Source organism: Mus musculus, chromosome 1 (assembly GCF_000001635.26).
Source record: "Mus musculus strain C57BL/6J chromosome 1, GRCm38.p6 C57BL/6J".
Taxonomy (NCBI): domain Eukaryota; kingdom Metazoa; phylum Chordata; class Mammalia; order Rodentia; family Muridae; genus Mus; species Mus musculus.
This window is the reverse complement of record NC_000067.6, coordinates 134,642,278-134,664,603: the sequence shown is the minus strand read 5'-3', so window position 1 is coordinate 134,664,603 and position 22,326 is coordinate 134,642,278. Positions and strand designations below refer to the sequence as shown.

Genomic DNA, 22,326 nt, shown 5'->3' with positions numbered 1-22,326 from the left:
AACTAGGACAGTCTTAGTCACTGCTCTACTGTGTGATGGGACACCATGACCTAGGACAGTCATAGTCACTGCTCTGCTATGTGACGGGACACCATGACCAAGGCTGTTTATAAAAGAAAGCATGTAACTGTGGGCTTGCTTACAGCTTCAGAGAGTGCATCCATGATCATCATAGGAGCAAGGCCCCAGGCAGGCAGGCAGGCAGGCAGCAGGCAGGCAGGCAGCAGGCGGGCATGGTGCTGGAGAAGTAGCTGAAACCTCATATCCAATCCAAAAGTTGAAGAGAGAAGGGGAGAGTGGACTGGCATGTAACCTTAAAACCCACTCCAAGAACCATACCTCCTTCACAAGGCCACATCTTCATGGTTGTCAACTTGTCTATATCTGAGATTAACTAAAACCCAAAATGGAGGGGCACCTGTGAAGGGTTTGTTGTTGTTGTTTTGCTTTTTTTTTTTTTGATGTTTTTGGTGTTGTTGTTTTGTTTTGTGTGTGGGTGTTTTTGTGTGTGTGTGTTTTTGTTTGTTTGTTTGTTTGTTTGTTTTGCTTAATTTGAAGTGGAAAGATCCACTTCTAATCAGGATCACTGAAGTAAAAAGACATACCTTTAATCCATTTTTTATTTCAAAACAGGACTCACTGTGTAACCCTAGATGTCCTGGAACTTGCTCTGTAAACCAGGCAGTCTTCAAACTCACAAGAGATCTGTCTCCCAATTGCTGAGATTAATCCCATGTGCCACCACTGCCCCAGCTAATCCAGATCTTTTGAAGTGGGACCCAGCTCCAGTCTGGACCACGTCTTCTGCTGGAACCTATATAGGGATACAGAAGGAGGAAGTGTCCCTTTTTGTCTGCTTACTCTCACCTCGCTAGCAAGTCCACTCCTTCTCTGAAATTTGAGCCTACTTCAAGATCCTGGCATATACTGAAAACAAGCTGAGACATCCAGCTTCGTGGATTTTTAAAAACTACTGGATTCTTGGACTTTCCATTCATAGGCAGCCATTGCTGAATTGGGTGGACCACAGCCTGTAAGTTATCCTAATAAGTCCCCTTTCAGACAGAAGAGGGGAGCAGAGGGGGGAGGGAGGGAGGGAGGGAGGGTGGGTAGGAAGGAAGGAGGAGAGAGAGAGAGAGAAAGAGAAAGAGAGAGAGAGAGATTGATTTTCATTCTGTAAGTTCTGCTACTCTAAAGAACCCTGACTAAAAATACACTTTCCCAAAACAATTCCACTGACTAGAGATCAATAATTCAAACACATGAGCCCACGGGGGCCACTGCCATTCAAACCAGTGCAAGTCCTTTTGTGGGACCTTGGAGTCAAGTTTAGAAGGTAAAAGGTCACTGATCTGTCCTACCCTGTGATAGCAAAGGACTCACAGATGCTTTGTGCATTTCACCTGCATTCACACTTCTATGTGCAGACGCATGTACACACATGTAGAGGTCATATATCAGCCTTGGGTGGGACTCCTCAGAGCCATATACTTCACTGGGCTTTCTTCAGCTTTTGTTTTATGGGTACAGGTCTCATGCCTTTATGCACACACATCACATGTGTGCCTGGTGCCCACAAGAATGGAAAAGGACATTAGATTTCCTGGAACCAGAGTCACAAATGGTTTGGAGCCACCAGGTGGATGCTGGGAATCGAACCTAGGTCTTCCGCAAGAGCAACAAGTGTTCTTAAGAGCTGAACCATCTCTCCAGTCTCCACTTTGTTTTTTTGAAAAGAAGGCCTCTCGCTGTGAGCTACCTCCCCCTGCTTTTCTTTAATGTGGGTTCTAGGGACTAAAATCACCCCTTGGGCTTTCGGGACAAGCACTTTATGGTGGATGCCGTCTCCCCAACCTTGACTTCTATACCTTCCAGCATCAATGCTGAGATTCTCCAGGAAACCATATAATTTGTTTACAGATTTATAGGAATCAGGGTTTCGTCTCAGTGTATGTATGAGTGTGCCAGATGTCTAAAGACCGAAAAGCATATCCGATCCCCTGGAACAGAGCTATGGACAGATGTGAAACATCATGTGGGTGATGGGTATTGAACCCAGGTATTCTATAAAAGGAAAAAGTACTCTTAGCCACTAAGCCGTCTATCTCTACAATCCCCCTGGGAACATTTTCAGTGACATCAGAATTGTGTTAGACAGGAATGAGCTAAGTCTAGTCAGGTTCTAGACTAGAGTTCCTGTTGAATTAATCTAGAAGTCACATTCTTCCAAAGTTCTGGGCTCTTTCCTCTATCTCCAGTGCTGAAGGAGCAACATGGTGGCACAGTTCTGCATGTCTGAACAGATGACATGCACAGGGACAAAGGCTGTGAGCAGCCCCGCCAGCATGCATCAGGACAATCTATATGTCCTTGGGAAAGCTTTGTCCCATGAAGTCTCTAGGTGCCCAAAGCATACTCTCATCTGCATGTCAGCCATCTTCAGGTAACATCATGGCATAGATAAAGACCCCACCCTGCTAAGCCCAACTATTCTCCCCATCTCTTCCTCTTTTCCCCTCTTCTTATTGGCTGGATCTCTCTGACATGAAGGATTTACAAGCTAACTGGCTGACACTTGTGCACACACTCAGATCTCCCTAGAACATCTATACACATGCCCAAGCCATGCTATTGAAAGCTCTTATCAAGTTTTCCTTCCAAAAACCTATCCTGTGTCAGACCTTCCATGGAGTGAGATGGCCTCACCACCTGCTTGGTCTTCTGTGATTGTGCCTTTGTTTAGTGACTGTCAATTCCTTTTAGATGCCTGAGGCCTTTCATGGGATTTATTTGTCACCAACTTCCTGGCAACACAAATTATTTCTACAGGTGCACAACATAGTTCAGCAATGAGGCTGCTGTGTTCCCTGGGCCCTTCCAGCATCTGCAGGTAGGCCTGCACACACAAAAGGAGCCTAGGACTACTGGCAATGATGAAAAATATATCCAAGGACACAAAAGACCCTCAGAGAGCATCTACTGATCCAGAGATGAGCTAGGTCCTCTAAGAGGAGAGCTGCAGGCCGCTCAATCCTACATCCTCAAGGAGCCTGCCTGCTGCCCTCATCCCTGGGTCTGAAACATCAATCTGTCTCCCCACTGCCTCGGAAGCCAGCTGACCCATTCCTCCACCAGCAGCAACTAATACACATCTCAGACGCCATATTTATATCACAGCAAGACAAGAGGGCAAAGGTGTAATTGGGCTGGACTTGACTGATGTGACAGCTGCAGTTAGCCACATGTGTCACCGAGAGACGTGAACCGAGGATAGTTTATGCTAAAAATCTCATTGCTGAGAGGAACCGACATCTTCCTCTCATAGACATTCAGACAGCACTGACCTCACTCAGCTGCAAAGCAAGAAGAGATTCATGGACTTGTCTGAGGAAGAGTCTTGTGAGGCCATCTCTGTGACGGTCACCGTGCAAGCATCTTCCCTAGAAATGCTCCCTGCTTTCCCAAAACATCTAGTCAACACTACCACACCCTTTTTAATCAGCTGCCAGATGCCTTAGTGCTGTAAGTGTGGAAGTACTGCCTAATATCTAACCTAAACTCTGTCTGCTTTCATTTGCAACCATTGCTCTCATTCCATCCTAGTACAAGGATGGTCTAGCCTTCTTCCCTGAACCCAGCCACTCTGGGACTCACCTGCCATGGGCATCATCTGTGCACTGTCAAAGGCAAGTGATTCCCTGATTCTGAGCTGTTCTCCTGTTGAGGGATATTTGATCACACTGTGAACCCTGAGATTCTGTTATTTACTGGGAGGAGTGGGGGAGCCTGTTTTTAGTTGTGGTGTGGTTCACTCTTAGTACACACCTTAAATCCCAAACAATAAAGGTGAGATGCATTTGTAGAAGGCACCCATTTTGAAAGTGACGTCTAACTGAGTGGCAAAGTAAAGAATCAGAGAAAGATTTGACAGAATAGGTTATGCCCAATTCTCACAAGGAGAGAAAAGAGAGGCAACCAAGAGAGAGCACTGCAGAGGGAGGGGAAGCAGGCAGTTTTACCAGGCAGGTTGCAAAGAGAGAACAAGCTAAACACCGGTGAAGACAGAATGAGCCAGAGAACGAGGAGGAGCCAGAAGATTAGAACAAATTGCTAGAGTTAGTTTGAGGTCAAGCAGAGCAATTCAGGAAAGGCCAAGAGCTGAGCCAGATTGAACCAGTCAGCTTGAAGAGGAGTTTGAGCCAGAACAGCTGAGTTAAACCAGCCAGCCCGAGATCAGAAAGAGCAAGGGTGAGCTTATTCAGCAGTAAATCTCAGAAGCTGAACACATCCTGGGCCTAGACACGATTGTGCAGAGGCTAGAAGCTTCCAGGACTGGGCCTAGGTTAGCAGACGGAGGCGATAAGCTTCAGAGACGACAATTAGAGCAGAGAATCAAAGTTTACTTATACATTCAACTCCTACTCATTAGCACTCTCAGGTGAGAGGCCAATTCTAGAACTCCTCTCTCAGCATCCTGAATAAAGGACTACAGCTGGCCCTTAGAAGCCTGTGACATTTTCTAGGACTCTGAGAAAGCACACCTGGGTCTTTCTAGTTGGAGGTTCTCACAGTTGTGACACCTAGGGAGCTAGAGGCAAAGCCAGAAACTCTAGATTCTACAGCCAGATGGTGCCTTTGAGCTCAGCACTCCCAGGAGTCCCACCCACAATGCCGAGGGAAGGCAGGGGATTCCAGAGTCCCCTCTATGCCTCCACTGCAAACCCTGGAGTTAATCAGTTGTAGTATGATTTTTGCTTAACACATTGTGTTCCTTAAGCTGCAAGAGTCACCAGCAAAGTGACTACAGCAAGGTGACTCTCTGCTGTCTACACACACACACACACACACACACACACACACACACACACACACCATTCTCTGCACAGAGGGCTGGTGTGGTGACCGTTTCCTGCTTGAGTGAGTGACAGATACCTTTAGAAGGGAATCCCATGAGACTGGGAGGAGCTACAGAGTCCTGGTCCCCAAGTCCTGGCTCCACCAGCAGCACAGGGAACAAGGAACAATGTTGAACAGTCCTTCTCTGCCAAACTTTGGACACAGAAAAGAATCTTCCCACTGTGGGGCAAAGCAGGAAGCTCAGAGCAATTTCAGGAGCCCATACACCCTCACATTCACCTCTCACCGCCTTGTCCCCGCCACTTCTGCCACCAGAACAGTATGAGAAGCCCCAGGCTTTGGTCCCCAACACTGTCACTCACCTTCCAGAGAACTACTGCTTCTGAGAAGAGCGGAGCCATCCCTGTCTCAACTTTCCACACTAGGACTAGGCTGACTAAACTCCAGGGGCTGACTCCTGACAGCAAGTGGCAGCCAGCGCAAGGGCTAGGGAGGCAACAATGACCTGTGGGGAACCAGAGTTCCTAAGTCTACAAGGAGACTACATAACTGCCAAGTACCTGAACTAGATCCTGGCCAGAAAGTAGCGTGTGGGCAGGGAAGGCCGTGTGGGATCAGAGAGTCTCCTTTGACCTAGAGATAAGGCCCGAGGTTCAATTTCATTGTTGAGTTCCGACAAGTGTTAGATGTGTCATGGGCACTCTGCCAAAAAGCTGCCTAATTGCATCTGTGTGCAGACACATGTCTGAGAAAATCATCCCCCACCTAATGCTGCCCGGTACCACGAATCAAACAAGCATTTGCTTTCAGAGAGGCCATGGTGGAGCCGCTACAGGGGCTGTTTGGGAAATATCTAAGGCTCATTTTAGAGGAAGGTCAATAGCCCAGTGTCCCAGAACTGAAAGTCTTAGGTACTCCATGGGCACCATCCTCTGTCCCCACAGGATCACACTAATGACCATGTGTTGGTTTATGTGACAGTGGTAAATGTCACCAAAGTACATGTATACCAAGATGTCTTAGGGTTTACAATTGCTGTGATAGAGCACCATGACCAAACTGCAAGCTGGAGAGGAAAGGGTTTATTTGGCCACATTGCTGCTCATCACTGAAGGAAATCAGGACAGGAACTCAAACAAGGCAGGATCCTGGAGGCAGGAGCTGATGCAGAGGCCACGGAAGGATGCTGCTCACTGGCTTGCTCCCCATGGCTTGCTCAGCCTGCTTTCTTATAGCACCTGGGGCCACCATCCCAGGGCTGGCACCTCCTACCATGGGCTGAACCCTCTCTCATTGATCACTAATTGAGAAAATGCCTTAGAGCTGGATCTTGTGAAGGCCTTTTCTCAACTGAGGCTCCTTCCTCTCTGATGACTCTAACTTGCATCAAGTTGACATACAAAACTAGCCAATACATGTCATCACACACCCTGAATATATGTAATATTTATCAATTTTGTCTCAATAACGCCAGAAAAATAAAATTTAATTTAAAAATAATCTGTCCTAGTGAGGTTGCCTATCTACCTCTGAGTACTTTCAAATTCACTAGTGATGTTTTACTGTGTTCAACAGGGTCAGAGCCACAAAAGGCTTCCAGGAGGAAGGAGAAGTGTATTGGGGTCCCTGAAGGGAGAAGTCTCAAAGCTCCCCAGGGACAGTGTTCAGGGTCTCAGAACCCCTCCAGGGCAAGTCCAAGCCATCTAAGCCAGTGGCTCTCACCCTTCCCAATGCTGGGACCTTTAATGCAGTCCCTCGTGTTGTGCTGACCCCAGTCATAAAATTATTTCATTACTACTTCATAACTGGATGTTTCTACTGTTATGAATGTAAATGTAAATATCCGCATTTTCCAGTGGTCTTAGGTGACCCCTGTGAAAGGGTGGTTCAACCCCCTAAAGATTCGTGACCCACAGGTCGAGAACCACTGACCTAAGTGACCCTTGTCACCGAGGGAAGTGCCCCTCCCTTCATCTTTTACTATGTCCTGATTGTTTCCCATTCCCGATTACCATCAGCTCTGGAAACAGCCCCTAAGGGGTGCCCTGAGGACAGGGCAGCAACTGCAGGGCTGAGCAGGAGCCACAAGCCAAGGCAGCCAACAGCAATGGCCCCAGCCCTGTGCCAACAGAGAAAAGACACATTCTCTTTCTACCACACCCTCACCTGGAGGTAGCTCTTTTGTCCCGCACTGCCTCACTGACCTGCCCTGGCTTGTCCTTCTTGGACCAACTGACCCATTGTCTCTGGGCCAGAGCCACAGACGCCATGGGAGAGACACGAGGCTTATCTGGTCTTCTCACAGGAAGACAATTCTCTCTGAGCTTCAGACATCAGGGAACTAAGTCTTAAACTCAACAGCTCACAGCACCAGCAGGTGGGAGGGAAGGAGGGGTGTACAGGAAGAGGGAATTGGCATTCAGCACAGCAGAATGTGTGGCTAGACATAAGGAAGAACTTCCTTGGGGTTACCAGCACAACAGATAGAGTCTTACTTCCCAGGCTATCAGAGGGTCTGTTTGAGAAGGTGCTTTGGGTCTCCTGCAAGCTAGGACAAAGGAGGCACCACGGGCCCATTGATGGAACCTTACTCCTGAGAAGGGCTGAGTTCTGGGTTTCCTCTCAGCATCCCTAGACTGTGTAGACAGGACCTATTCCAGACAGAGCCCTGTGACATTAGCCTAGGGAGTCATATTTGTCCACAGTCCCCAAGCAAAAGACAGTCTGACTTTCTCTAAGGTGGACCCTAGAAGAACAGCCCTGAGGCAGGCATATTGACTTTGGATATAGGTCTGGAGGCTGCCCACCCAAGGGGCGACTTCGAGAACCTGTTTTACCTTTGGACACTATCTCCCTCTGGGGGGGGGGGTATGAGGTGTGAAATATGGGCCTAACAGTGGCTTGTGATGGCTGTCCAATGCCGTCAATGTACTAAAAGTCACCGAACCCAACACTTGGAACAGGCAGAGCTTGGATCTCTGCAAACGCCACCTCCACAGAGCTGTAGCTTCTTACAAAGACAGAGTAGGGAAGCCCATTGACCTGGATGTGAGTGTTTGCCGAGTTCCCGGTGCCAGCACCATTAGAGCTAAAATGCCCGTGGCCACAGCACGTGGCCTCCTGGGCCATCTTGACCTCATCGTGGCCCAGTACACTGACTTCTCTGTGTACACAAAGCTTTTCTCTTTTGTTTTGCTTCTTTTGAGTCAGGGACTTACCATGTAACCTGCACAAGACTAGAATTTACAATCCTCCTGCCTCCAAGTACTGGGACTTAGGCTTTGTCTTTAGAACAAAGAGTAATGCTCCAATATATTAAAATGTTTCTAATTGTCCAATCCCCCCATTTTAGATAACTTAAATGAACTCCAGTATTTAGAATCCCAATGTGCCATGCAGATCAGGGCAGAGTTAAGGGAGAGGGCAGCGGCTGAGATATTGAGGATCTCTCTCCCAGGATGCCCCTCTCTCCGTCTAAGGAAGTCATCGTGGGATGAAACCTGAAGAGGCCAGCTGAGGCCAGCAGACTGGATATCCTAAGGATTTCCCAACACTGGCTGCCTCTGTCTCTGCCCACTCTTCCATGCAGGCTTCTCAGAAAGACTGCCAGGTGACTGGGACGTCTGAGACACAAGAGCACCCCTAACATCTGCTCTGAGGTACATCTTGGGAAGTCCTGTGTGTGTCCAGCTCCCACGCAGGCTCCCCCAAGGGCCATACAGTGGACCCACTGACAACATGTATTCCTGTGGGTTAGAGTGAGAGCTGCCTTAAAAGAAATAAAGACTGAAAAACTATTCCATTATTGGCTGACTGAAACAATTGTATATGTAAGCACAATAGATTCCAATAGAACCTATTTCTAGGAGGAGAAAGAATCTTATGTGTTATCACATAAAAAATATGTCCAGGATTTTTTAATGTCTGGTTTGGAAAGAACTGGAATCTCCTATCTCAGATTGTGTTCAATCTACCATAGGGAAGGGAAGGGAAGGGGAGGGAAAGGGAAAGGGAAAGGGAAAGGGAAAGGGAAAGGGAAAGGGAAAGGGAAAGGGAAAGGGAAAGGGAAAGGGAAAGGGAAAGGGAAAGGGAAAGGGAAAGGGAAAGGGGAAGGGAAGGGGAAGGGGAAGGGGAAAGGGAAGGGAAAAGGGAAGAGAAGGAGAAAGGAAGGAAGGAAGAGAAGAAAACAATAAAAGCTGAGTATTTATTTACTTGTATTTATTGGCAGGGGAGCTTTATGGGTGGAAGACAAAGGAGAGCTTTCGGAGGTTGGTTCTCTCCTTCCACTATGGGGGCCCGGAGATCAAACTCAAGTCATCAATCCTGGTGGCGAGCACCTTCATGCACAGAGCCAATTTGTTAGTCCTATTTTATTTTATTTTTCTTATAGAGTTCCTGAACTCCCAATCTTCCTGCCTCCACCTCCCAAGTGCTGAGATTGTGGGTATGTACCACCACACCTGAGGCTTTCAAATCACTATGGATATTCCCTGATATGACAACAAAATTTACCATGTCATGGTTTCTAGGGTCACTGTAATATGGAATCAGCAACCTTGCACTCGATGGAAGATTAAGGATGGTTCTAAACTCTAGAACTTAGTGCTTCATATTTATCATGAAAGACAGATCTTCCAAATATTGAAAACTTCACTAATATTAACCAATTATCTGTAAAATTCCCACTGATCTGACCCGAAAAGCCTTTTTCATGACAGTAGATTTCCAAAATTCTATTTTTGCTTGAAGGCTTGATTTGCACCATTGGTAACTGACATGTTGGGTGTTTTTCTTGAAATTACAGACTCAATCTCTTCGGGTTTTTGTTGTTGTTGTTGCTGCTGCTTTGGTTTGGTTTTCTGGTTTTTGTTTGTTTGTTTTTGTTTTTTGTACAAATGGCTACTCAGCACTCACTCCAAATGACTGTAGTTGTCAATCATTTTCTCAAGTTGAAAACGTCGGCCCATGAAGAAAGTGGCTAGTTCAGCTTGTAACTCAAACAGATGCCCAGGCATTTGGGCTTCCAGTCCCATCACAGTGGACAACAGAAGTGCTTTCTACTCATTTCACTTTAGAAAATATTTTAAAAGATTCATTCATTCATTCATTCATTCATTCCAGGGTCCAGGCTCAGTGGGATCAGTGGGATTTTGACAGCTTCACCAAAGTCCCCCTTCTGTGATTATTTGTTTAGCAGGCATGGCAAAGAATACAATGACCTGGACAGTTTGGCACTGTGGCCTTGACTCACATGAGGTCTCAGTATCTCCATCCACCACTGTCAGCATTAAAGCTGTCTCCTGTGAACATGCTGAACACTTTGATGCTACTGTTGTAACTGCCCTGACCTTAAGGTACCTTCTAAAAACCTGTTGGGAACTTCCCGCAGGGAGCATACTTTGAGAACTGCTATCATGTCCCCTTGTATAGTCATCCTGGGTGCGGCAAGCCCTGTGTGATTAGCTCTGTTCTCCAAGGGGGCCTCTGAGGCTTCAGAAGTTTAACTTGCTTGTGAACACACAGACAGCACCCCCCCAACCCCGATTCCTGGCCACGTGTGTGTTCCCTTTGTGCAGGACCCTCAGATGTGCAGCTGTGGGACACAGCTGGGTGGGGACAAGTGTCCCTCTACCTCTTTCCCATCACTCCTACTCCAGGGACATCTCCCAGCCTGGCAGTAGCTAAAGCTTTGGCTCCTCCCCCTGGACACACTGCTGCTCCTCCACCAGCAGAGGATGAGGTGGAATGGCATCCAGGTATCCCAGACAGCCTCAGACCTCAAGGGCAGCTTTGGTCTTCCATTCTCCGCCTCCCACCATAGCCAGCATGGTTCCCGGCATCAAAGAGCTAATCCAATTTCGTGGCTGTGTTTCCCCCTTGCCTCCTGCAATGCCAGGATTGATTTGGAACCGGGGCGGCCTTATTAAAGGGATGCTTTTTCTCCTCACAGGAGACTACGGCTGGGAGAGGGAGCCCTCCCCCACCAATTAACTCCACACTGCCTGTGCGCACAATCCCCAGCTCCTGCCCCTGAGCAGGAGTCTAACTTCTCTGGATTCCAGTGGTGATGTTGGATTCCAGCCCTGATAGGTTTTTACGCAGCTTCCTCCATGCCTTCTCTGTGACTGGATGATGGCTCCCTCCTCCAAGTCTCCATCTCTCCTGCCATCTGATGAGTCTCTCACCGGGCCTGTGACCGCTCCAGCTATGAGGTGCAAAAGGATCCATGGTTGACTGTGAATGTGGCAAGTCAGGCCCGAAGAAGAGAGAGACGAAGGACTATGTGTTTTTAAGATATGTTGTCCCCAAATGACACAAAGGAGAGGTGAGTGAGGACTTCTAAGACCCTTGTCAGGTGCCCTCCTCAGGGGCCTCACAGCTGCCTCCAAAGCTCTTCTCTGCTCCAACAAGCTGTGTTGGGGCAGGAAAAGGTAAGATCCATTTTACAAAGAACTTCTTCTCCAACAAATTCATTAAAACTTCCCCAGTTTTCAAAGCAGAAAACAGAGGCCCCATACATCTGGACCATCAATTCAGACCAGAGTGGAAAGCTGTTTTTTTCTTAAATTTTCCAGGGGCCGTCTGGAGGACCCAGGTAACATAGACAAAAAATAGTAATAATAATAATAATAATAATAAAGACTGAGACAAGTGATGTGCTAAGGGCTAAGGGTCTTTATCTGAGCATCGCACATTGTAGGATACACACACACATGTATATACATATATTTACATATATTATATATATATATGCATGCTACACTCTACCGAGTAAATATACACAATCATTCTGTGTCAGTTAAAATAGACATTTTATTTTTTTTAGGTAGGGCCTCACTATGTAGCCCTGGCTTGCCTGGAACTCATTATGTAGGCCTGGCTGGCTTCAAACTCACATAGATCCACATGCCTCTGCTGTGTAAGTACTGAGATTAAAGAAGTGCCCAGCAAAAAATAATATAATTTTTTAAAGCCCAGCAATGGTTCATACCTGTTATCCTAATACTAAGAGGCTAAGTAACAGGAATGCCCAGTTTAAGACCGTCCTGGGCTATTCTGCAAGTTTCAGACCAGCCTGGACTATAAAGTAATACCCTACGTGGAAACACACACACACACACACACACACATGTACATATGAATCCCTGAGTGGTCCTGCCTCAGTTGGTTACGGTTAACACACCCAAGGCCCCCTTGCCCCAACTTTGCCTCACCACCAGATCACCCACTGGCTAGTCCACGTATGAAAGCATGGAAAGGGTTAAGCTGCTCCCACACAAGCCCACCCCACCCTCAGAGTAAACCCCATTTCTATTTCCCATCTCCCCCATCTCCCTTGTGCCTTGCTCACAGTCACAACCACCTGCACTCACTATTAAGAGGCAGGGAGTGGTAATGGGAAAATTCCACCTCTAATTGCAGTATTCCCTAATTGCCGCTCCTGAGCCACCACATCAGCCCAATTATAGGCCGCCCAGACAGGGTTCTCCATGGCTGAGGACTCCCTGCCCTGCTCAGAGGAACCTGCCCTTGCAAACGCCAGAAGGGAGCCTCCCTGACTCCAAGGGGCCCAGGCTGCCCAGTGCTGAGTGCTTTGGCCCTTCAGTTCTGTTCAGGGGGGCAGAGAGAAAGGAGGCAGGCTCCAAGGACTGAGGAAGCTGGTGTTGGCAAGCAGCCCACCCGGGCTCTGGAAGCATCACCCTACATTGGCTATCATGAATGTTTCTCTTGTGTTATGGGTCCCTAGGTGTTCTGGGATATTTCCTGCCTTGTGTCTTTCAGAGAGTTTCTTAGTCCCTCCAAACAGAAAGTAGAGGAGAGAGCCCTGCTTTTTTATTGTAAGACAGGGCCAGTGACAGCTGTGCCAAGATGGAGGGCAGGAGTTATACAAGCAGGATATGGGTGGGGCTGAGTTCTGCCGCCACCCATGCATGACCCGCCCAGGCTCTGCCTTCTCTCGTACAACTGCTATTTCTACAACTGCAATCTTGAGGCCCCGGATAAATACCTGGGAGCTACTTGGAAAACGCATACTGGGTACAACTCACCCCCTGCTTCCTATGTGGCAAGGAAGGGCTAGGAGGGCATCCAGAATCCAGGACCTCAGCAGCAGGGCACTGTGCCCAGCCTGGAGACCACCCAGGGAGGAAGCTTCCAGCAGTCCTTGCTTGAGATGCATCCGGGGAGCCTGGCCTGGAATTTACTCTTGGGGCTGGCAGCCGAATGCTCCCCACAGCCCCTCAGGACTGGTCATCTGTCGCCCCAGTAACCTCTTCGAACTGCCTGTTCCAGACATGGAAATGAAGGATGGCTGGGACAGGTCCTTCCCAGAAATTAAGCTCTGGCAAGAAACGGCTCATTGGGCATCAAACAGAACTGGCTGGAAGTTGGAGGCACTGGAATGGGCGGCTACTCTGTTGTGGACAAGGACAGACAAACGTGGTTAAAAATTACTCGCTCACACAGCTCTCACCCTGCACTGTTCCAGAACATACAGGCACGCATTCACTTCATCGTCCCCCAAACACCCTACTTTGGGGACAGGTAAGCTCCATTCTACACACGGGATGACTGAAAATAAGATTTGATTAACAATTTGCCTAGAGTCAGAACCAGGATAACACCCAGGCAATCTGCCCATAGTCACTATACTGCCTATGGGGGGAGGGGGGAAATGTTATGTGGCATTTCTCCACTTAAACTATGTCATTTACCACAGGCCTCCTGGATGCCAACAGAGTCCAGGGCTAAATCTCCGTTTCCTGGCCTGGCTTTCCGGCAGAGCAGATGGTGAATAACCAACCAGTTGTATGTGTGGATGCTCACACAGGGAGCTAAGGACTACCGTGACAACAGTATTAATAGTATTTACACATACACCCTGCAAGCATTAAAACACGAGACCTGGGCTGGAGAGATTGCTCAGTGGTTAAGAGCACCGACTGCCCTTCTGAAGGCCCTGAGTTCAAATCCCAGCAACCACATGGTGGCTCACAACCATCTGTAATGAGATCTGATGCCCTCTTCTGGTGTGTCTGAAGACAGCTACAGTGTACTTACATATAATAAATAAATAAATAAATCTAAAAACAAAACAAAACAAACAAACAAAAAAACCCACTAGACCTGTTCAAGGCACTATTTGCAGGCTCTTACATGGCTTTTGTCACAGTTGCCATGAGTTCTCTGTAATGACATCTTCACCCGTATGGCACTGAGTGAGCACAGGCATAGGAGCCAGGTCTGTCTCATTCCCCTTTGATTGCTCATCACCTAGCATGGCACACAACAGACTGTGAAAATGTAATAGCTATCGAGGCAGTGATGGCTCACACCTGTAATCCCAGCACTAGGGAAGCAGAAGCAGGCAAATCTCTGAGCTAAGGGCCAGCCTGGACTACAGAGCAAATGCCAGGGCAGCCAGAGCTTCCCAGAGAAACCCTGTCTCGAAAAACAAAAACAAACAAACAAACCAAAAACAGGTAATAGTCAAGTGGTGGCACACACCTCTAATCCCTGTACTGAGGAGGCTGAGGCAGGAGGATAATGAGTTGGAGACCAACCAGCCTGAGTGGGTTTAAGGCCAGCCTGGGCTATCTAGCAAAATCCTGCCTCAAAACAGCAGACAACAAAGCCATAGGTAGTGTGGAATAAACTGTGAGAACTGATAAAGCAGCTAAATAACTCGCTAAGGTCCGCTGGGATGCAGAATCCAGAAGAGCAGGGCTTGGGGGCAGAGAATGGAGCTCTGTTGGTAGAATGTTTGCCTAGCATGTACGAAACAGTCCTAGCACTGTATAAACCAGGTGGGGGAGCCCATGCTCGAGACGCTAGCACTCAGAAGGTCAAAGGCAGAAGGCAGAAGGTCCATCAAGATCATTCTTGGCTAAATGGAACCTCGACAGGACTGTTGTCTGCTGTGCCACACCCACAGTGCCTGGGACAGAGGGGAGGGGAAAGGAGGGGAGGGGAGGGGAGCTGCACTAATAAAATACTTGTTGCGTGCATGAATCACTAGTGTATTGGCTGTCACTAAACACCTGACGAGAAGCAACAAGGAAAGAGATTTATTTTATTTTACTTTTTGGTTGCCTGGCAGGCTTTTAGCTCTGAGGTCAGGGGCTAGAGTCCCCCATAGTGAAGAAGTCATGGGAACAGGAGTACCTCGGAGCTGTAGCTATGAGACCGTGCACGTGGACTGTACTCTGGTAGCAAGAGCATGGGGGAAGGCTGCTACCTGGTTGGCTTCTCCTTTTTTCTTTCAATTCAGCCCCAAACCCCAGCCCATGGGATGGTGCCCCCTCATAGAGAAGGCCAGTCTGTCCCTTCAAGATAATCTTGGGAAAGTCCTCAAAGATAACACTCGAAGGTGCACCTCGTTGATGTCCTAGGTGTTTCTTAATGTTGTTCCAGCTGACCATCGTGACCAACCATTACACTGGCCCTGGGATTAGAACCCAGGTCCACCTGGCTTCCTGTGGCTCTGTAGTGTACTTCCTGTTCTAACCACCAGCTGGATCAAAGCCCCGTCTTGTTTCCTCTGGCTGGTCACTCCAGTCCCTGAGCAATATCCTTCTACCCTAGACATACATCTGTGATATCTAGCTCAAGACGTGTAAATTTAACTATAACTAGAGCCTGTCCAGACCAAGAAAAGTCTACCTAACAATTCCCAAAGCTAAAGGAAGCAGTCAGTACTCTACTCAGCTTGGCCTTTCTGTCCTCCATGAGTGCCTCAGCCCCAGGTCTCCCCTCACCGTCTTCCTGTGCGCCTGTATGCCTACTTCACACACTCCCTGTCCCTCTAGCCACCGTCCCCAGAGAGGGTTGCCCAGGCCCAGTGGAGAGGAAAGGGAGGGTTCAGCCAGGGTAGGACAAGGATAGAACAGAAGCCACTCAAGGTCACATGCCAAGCTCCAGGACGACTCGGGTAGCCTAGCAGGGAAGAGACACCTCCAGCCCTCCTGCCCCTGCAGGGATCTCTGCAGTACTAGGGGCAGCCTTGTAGCGTCTACCTGGAAACAGCCTGAGGGAGAACAGCTAAAATGAGCCACAGCTGCAGTGTGGTCAGGAGATCCTGCCCAGCTCTGGAAAGATGCTCTGTGATCAGGATAACACCAATGGATAACCCAGATGAGGCCAGGCAGCCTATAGATGCCAGTGCTGTTCCCTTTCCCCTGGTCTTGTATGGATGCCGGATGGGAATGGGGGGCAAAGTGGAAAGAAATTGGTTTGTACAAGCCCTCCCCAGAAAGGACCCCAAGCTGTCTGGGGAACACTTGTGGAGTGCTGAACCAAGCTGACTCACAACAGAGGCTCTGGCCCCTACTCCTCAAGAAGGTTAACTGAACACCTACCTCTGTGTCTTCCTGATGGCACCATAGGCCAGATGCAGAGGGGAAAGGGTGAGGATTAAGCCAGTGCGATGCAAAGGAAAATCCCCAGTCCAAAGGGAGTCCTAGAGAACGCGCTCAAGGATGTATCAGGGAGCCGAGCAGGGCAGAGGCGGCCGAGGAGAGAGTCCAGTTCTGATGGCCACAGTGTGCCTGGTGTGGACCCCCCCCCCCCATACAAGCTGAAACTTGCGGTGTCAGCCAGGCACGACATTACATCAGAGCTGCCCTGCCCCTGCCCCTCTGGCTCGGCCTGAAGGGTGTAAGTCATGTCCATTTCTTCATTTTTAAAGCGGGCCAAAGGCTGGACTTGGTGTAAACTGGGGTCTGGGGGCGGGGAGGACAGCTGGAAGGATTACAGGCCTCTGGTCCTGCTCCTCTTCAGCACGCCAGTGATAAAGTGTCCAGGTTTCTGTGAGCTAGCGATTGGACTGAGGACAATCTATTATATTGGAGACACAGCCTCACATCCACAGCAGGAGAGGAGGAAGAGGGTCTACCCCAGGCTCCCCAGTCTGACCCCAGTCTTCATTCAAGTGCCCCCTGAAAACCTAAGGGTTTTCTCCTCTGCCCACCCCATTCCCACCGTCTCCCTCCCTCTGCCCTTTCTACACTGCAGTGGTCCTGCTGGGCCAGCGCCTCTTCTGTCCTTGCGTTGGCTTCTTCCACTGCCTGCCAAGGAAAGAGACCTCTACCATCCAGCACCCCAGGAGCGAGGATGTGCAAAAGGGAGACCCTGTGCCCCGCTAGAGGCACCTGTGGAATGTGGGAAGGCAGGAGAAAACCAGCATGAGGAGGGTTCATGTGATGAGATGGGGGGGGGGGGGAGGAAGATACAGTCTCTAAGTCAAAATCGAAAACTCGTAGAGGTGGAAGGGGCGAGTAGGAAACGCAAATGGAAGAGTCCAGAAAGAGGAATGGGTTTGTTGGGCTTGAGGACCCAGGCTGAAGCAGCGACAAGCCGTCCTAGGTGGTGCTGAGTCATGAAATTTGAAGGGACATCTCCATCTACCACCCCACCCCCACCACCCCCCGTCGCGTTCAAGACTGCTCCCCTGGACCTTCACTTCCAGAGTTCTTCTAGACTGGCCCCCTATCCTCGCACGGGCGACCTTTCCCTGTCCTCCCACGACGGCGGTGCCGCAGATCCCCGAAGCTTGACCCAGGGGCAAAAGAGGCAGGCTGGAGACGTCGCAAACAGGCGGGGGATGGGCGAAACGCGAGTGGGGACGTCCAGGGACGGAAACGCCAGGAACAGAGTCGGAGGGCGCCAGGGACCCCTGTCCCCTCCGCCCTGCAGCTCGCCGCGCAAACCCGCAGAGAAGCCTGCTTCTCGCTCCAGGGCTCCGGCTCTCCCAAGCCGGTGGCGAGGCAAACTCCCTGCAAAGGACGGTGCAGGCGTCCGGTCCCCTTGGCCCCAAACTTCCGCGACCCCACCCACCCTCAGGAGCCAGATCCCTTCTGCATCTGGACTCAGAAGCCAGGATGGAGAAACTTTGGAGGGGGATCGGGACTTACCCGAGGGCGACCCCGACGCGGCAGGAGAGATCCGCTGTCCCCGACGGGAGGCAGCGACCGGCTGCAGGGATGCGGCGCTGACTGCGGTCCAGCGGCGGTGGCCGTTCCCTGGGGGCGCGGAGTCCCCACTCCGCCCCGGGTCCAACTCCTCTCCGAAGTGCCTTTGCCGCAAGACTTGCTGAGCTTAGCAGTCTGCGCCCGGGCGGAGGGAGGGGCTGATCGATGGGCGAGCGCGAGCGCGGCGAGCGCTGCAGTGAGGGGAGGAGACCCGGCGGGCGGCGCGGGAGGGCGGGCACGCGCCGGGAGGTGCGGGGCGGGCGTGCCTGCGGGACTGTCCTCGGTGCGCAGCACGCTGGGCGCCGCACCACCGCCTCGCCTCCCGTCAAGGTCAGGGAAACTGCTCCTGGGACGGGAAGAGCAGGCAGGGCTAGGGTCTGGTCCCCTCCACCCCAGTGGCTTGGCTCCCTAGAGCCGGCTTCCACCTGACCTCCACAACCGCTCACTGCAGCCCGAGGCTAAGTAGTTGGGCACAAGAGCACCCAAAGCCATTTTGGGATCCCTGAACCCCTTTCCTCTCCCTTCCACTCACAGGAAGACCACCTCCACCTATAGCGGTCTGCGGGAACAGGGGCTTCTGAGGGTATAAGAATAATTGAGGTGAAATCCCTGCAAGAGGGAGGCAGGATGGGGGCTATGAAAATAGGCTATTCGGGGCTGAAATGTACCTTAGGCAGGGAGAGAGAGAGAAATACAAGTAAATGAGGGAATTTTTTCATGCATTTGTTTTCTAAAAGTGTAAGATGTTGTTGTGAAGATATTACCGAATGGTTGCTGATGGTCAAACAGCCTCGAGGCCCTGAGCCAAAAGCAGCTCCCTGCGCTGTAGAGCTGGGGAGAAAACTGCAGCGCTGCTAACCTGCTCGAGATGCCGGGCATCGGGAGGCTGCTTTGTGCACAATCTATTTAACATATTTTAAATTTTTTAAAATTACATTTGTTGTTTATTCTCATTCTCTCTTCTCTCTCTCTCTCTCTCTCTCTCTCTCTCTCTCTCTCTCTCTCTCTCTCGTCAGAGGACAATTTACAGTAGTTAAATGCTTATTTCTTCCATGTGAGCCTTGGGATCCTGGGATATCAGGTGTGGCAGCAAATGCCTTTACCCACTGAGCCACCTTTCAGACCCCCACTTCAACTCTTTTGGAGTAGACTGCCCCGCCCCCCGGACTGGGTTTTTCTCTGTAGCCCTGGTTGTCCTAGTACTCACGCTGTAGACCAAACTGGCCTCGAACTCACAGAGATCTTCCTCTGGCTCCTGAGTGCTGGGATTAGAGTGTGCCACCAGCGCCCAGCCTGGAGTCTGCTTTTATAATAGGCAGTAGCACCCTGCCTTGCTCTTGGATACCAAACGGTGGACCGGAAGTCAGTCCTCAATGCCTATTTGCTCTTTGAAAAACAAACAAACAACCCGAGAGATGGGAATAAATGGACGATGAGGGAAAGCAAAGAACCGGTAGGGTCGGGGTAGAAGGTGAGAAGAGACAGCAGAGGGAGACTTCCCAATCACTCTCCCAAGGTCAGAATTCTTCAGAGGAAGGAAGCAAGTGGCCGCTCAGTGGTTGTCATGAGACAATGGATTGTTCTTAAACCACTCTGCAGCCCACAACAGCCTCCACAGAACAGTCCGAAGGAAGCAACTCGGGGGTGGGGGTGGGGGTGGAGGTAGGTGGAGGAAACATTATTGAATCGTTGGGAAGTGAGGAGGGACTGCGTGTGTGTGTGTGTGTGTGTGTGTGTGTGTGTGTGTGTGATCATATTGCTCTCTGCCTGCCCAGCCACCCTACCTTACATGTGATTGAGGACTTGCCCAAGGGGCAAGTTCTCTTCCCCTCCTGATGCTATGTATCTACGGGGCAAGCTCTCTTCCCCTCCTGATGCTATGTATCTACAGGATTCCAGTCAGAAAAACTGCAGTGCCCATATATTTCATTCAATTTGTCTATGGGGCTGGCAGCATACATCCAATCAAAGCCCATGTCAGCCTGGTACCCCAACTCCTCCCAGGCACACGACTGCACCCATCTACTTAGCTTAAGGTTAGAGGAAGCCTGTCTGCTTCCCGAGACTATTAGAAGAGTCAGTGCTTCAATCAGTTTGGTTAAGTGAAAGTGCAGTGTCCCTGGTTCCAGCGTTAATGTTCTTTTAATTCAAGAATTTAATTCCAGAATGTCTGGATTATAAACCTAATCAGCCTGCTGTCCCTCTTGCTCATTCCCCTAGGCTTCAAGAACTGGAAGAGGAAAGAATTTAAAAGGCACCACTCCCTCCATGCGCAGCATATTCTTAGATCCTTCACTTTTTCAACTGTTCTCTTTAAGAGGATGAGCCCTGGGTACCATCACAGCACCAGCACCATCATTGAAGTGCATTCTCTCCTGGCCAGGGCTATGAGCCAAGGCTCTGCCTCCATACAAGATCTTTCTGGACCAGTGTGGATGGGGGATCTAATACTGAAAGTGGAGGGAATTCTGCTTCCCCTTGGCCACGGTGCTTCTCTGTTTTCTCCTACTGCTCCCCTGAGCTCTTGTGTTCTGTTTTTGCCCAAATAGGGGAGAGAAGCCAGCAGGGAATTGCAGCCACACACACACACACACACACACACGGTCCCTGCTCTCCTTCCTACCCATGACCTGCTTCCATGAGCCTGCATTTTTATCCTTCCTTCCTTCCTTCCTTCCACCCAACACTTGGCTTGCTTCCTCCCCTCTTCCAGGTAAGGTCTTTAGCTCACACAGCTTTCCAGACTTGTTGTTGTCTATTGTTGCAGCAAGCAAGACAAAAGCAGGCCTTCCCCTCCACAGGTGGGGCAAGCTCTCAGTGCCTGCCTTCTTCCGCCCTGCACACTCAGGAATACAAGCATGAAGCCAGAAACACACCTTAGTCCTCTTGAGAGGTTTGCATTCCTCTTGACAACTAAGCACACGCGGCTGGAGCGACTCCGAAGCACTTGCTTGGCAAGTGCTGTTCAATCTACGGGCTTCTCAAACTCACATGAAATCCCTGGCTCCAGTGGTCTAGGTTTGCTTACCATCTGATTCTGTGGACAAGCCAAGCTTAAGTGTATTTTAAACTATATTTTATTTAAGTTAGTAATGCTTATAGTAGTTTATGTGATTTTTAGATCTCCCATAAAATGCCTTAAATACAGAAGACATTAGGTCATCAAATGGGGATGGATAAAACACGGATTAAAATAAAGTGAGACACCATGCAATCCATATCTTATCTTGGATTTTAATTAAAAATAAAGATCCTGGCAGAGTTTAATCCCGCACACCTTGATCCCTGCAGCAGGTGGATTTCTCTGAGTTTGAGGTCAGCCTAGTCTGCATAGACAGTTCCAGGACAGCCAGGGCTACATAGAGAGACCCTGCCTCAATCAGTCAATTAACCAGCCAATAAATCCTGGTGTGACAAGTGGCAAGGGCCGAGCTTCCACGTTTTAGGGTGAAATCACAAAACAATGACGCATTACTGCTGCGGCTGGAAAGACGGCTGGCTCATCAGATAACATTGATTAACAGATACTCATTGCTCTTCAGAGGGTTTGGATTTGGTTCCCAGCACCCACATGGTGGCTCACAACCATTCATAAATCAAGTTCCCGGGGAACCTAATTCCCTCTTCTGGCCTCTGTGGGTATCAGGCCCACAGATGTGTATGCAGATGAAACACTCGTACACATAAAATAATCTTATAAAATATTACTACCAAGTTAGGAGAAGATTCCCAACTAAAGCACGACAGTGGAGGGCGGAGGAGTCCTGAGTAACTCCACGGCCCTCGGAAGAAAACGGCTTCAAGTTTTCAACTCTCTATCCAGCCTATGGAAGAAACTCAGGAAGTTGCAGATAATGACTGCAGGTGTATCCGATCCCAGGGAGTGGAGAAAACTGTCTTTCCCAGTCTTCTCTTACCTCCAAATGATCTTTCTCCTTCTCAGACTCAAAACAAGCAGCACCCCAAACCTTGGGAGCAGAGGACCGCTCCTTGGTGAAGCACAGAGCTTTATGTCACACTGAGCGTCATGCCCCAGACAGCTGGAATGAGCCTTGGCTTTCATTCACCCCTCTGAATGGGCAGGAGAGGGCTCTGAACTATTCGACCCACCCACTGTCCTGAACACTCTTGGTGAGCCAGCTGAGACTGAGAGACACTTCTCGGAGGGAGTTGTAAGCTTTCTACGATGTGAGGAACATATGGCTCAGAATTAGCAATCATAGAAGGCAGGTTGTCTTTCCTTCTCAGAGGGTGTGCACGGACTTTGAAGCCCTCCACCACGACAAGATGAAAAGCAAATCAGCTGAAACCCTTTCGGAACAATTAACCTCTGCACTTTAAAATCCCATCGCCCGGGAAACTCTCCATAAATTGGGGTTGTATCATAGAACTGTCTTTCAGACAGCCCCTAGCTGTGGGAGGGGAGCACCAACTGCCACAGCAGGGAAGGAGCCACAGTCCACACTTCCCAGGCCCACTACCACCCTTCTCTATTTGTCAC

General features: G+C 49.6%; 1 protein-coding gene across 2 annotated transcripts in view; it reads right to left on the bottom strand.

The window, feature by feature from the left end:
* The window catches only part of Syt2 (synaptotagmin II), a 106,616-nt gene extending 88,546 nt beyond the window's left edge, over positions 1–18,070 (bottom strand). Inside the window, exons 1-2 of one of the 2 annotated variants that reach the window (NM_009307.4) lie at positions 17,769–17,992; positions 606–814 (exon numbers count right to left, since the gene is read on the bottom strand). The gene's annotated coding sequence lies outside the window, so the exon portion shown is untranslated. Of the gene's footprint in view, positions 1–605; positions 815–17,768 lie in introns of both variants that reach the window. The other variant, XM_006529322.2, reaches the window with a different exon arrangement.
* Between the last annotated feature and the right edge of the window lie 4,256 nt (positions 18,071–22,326).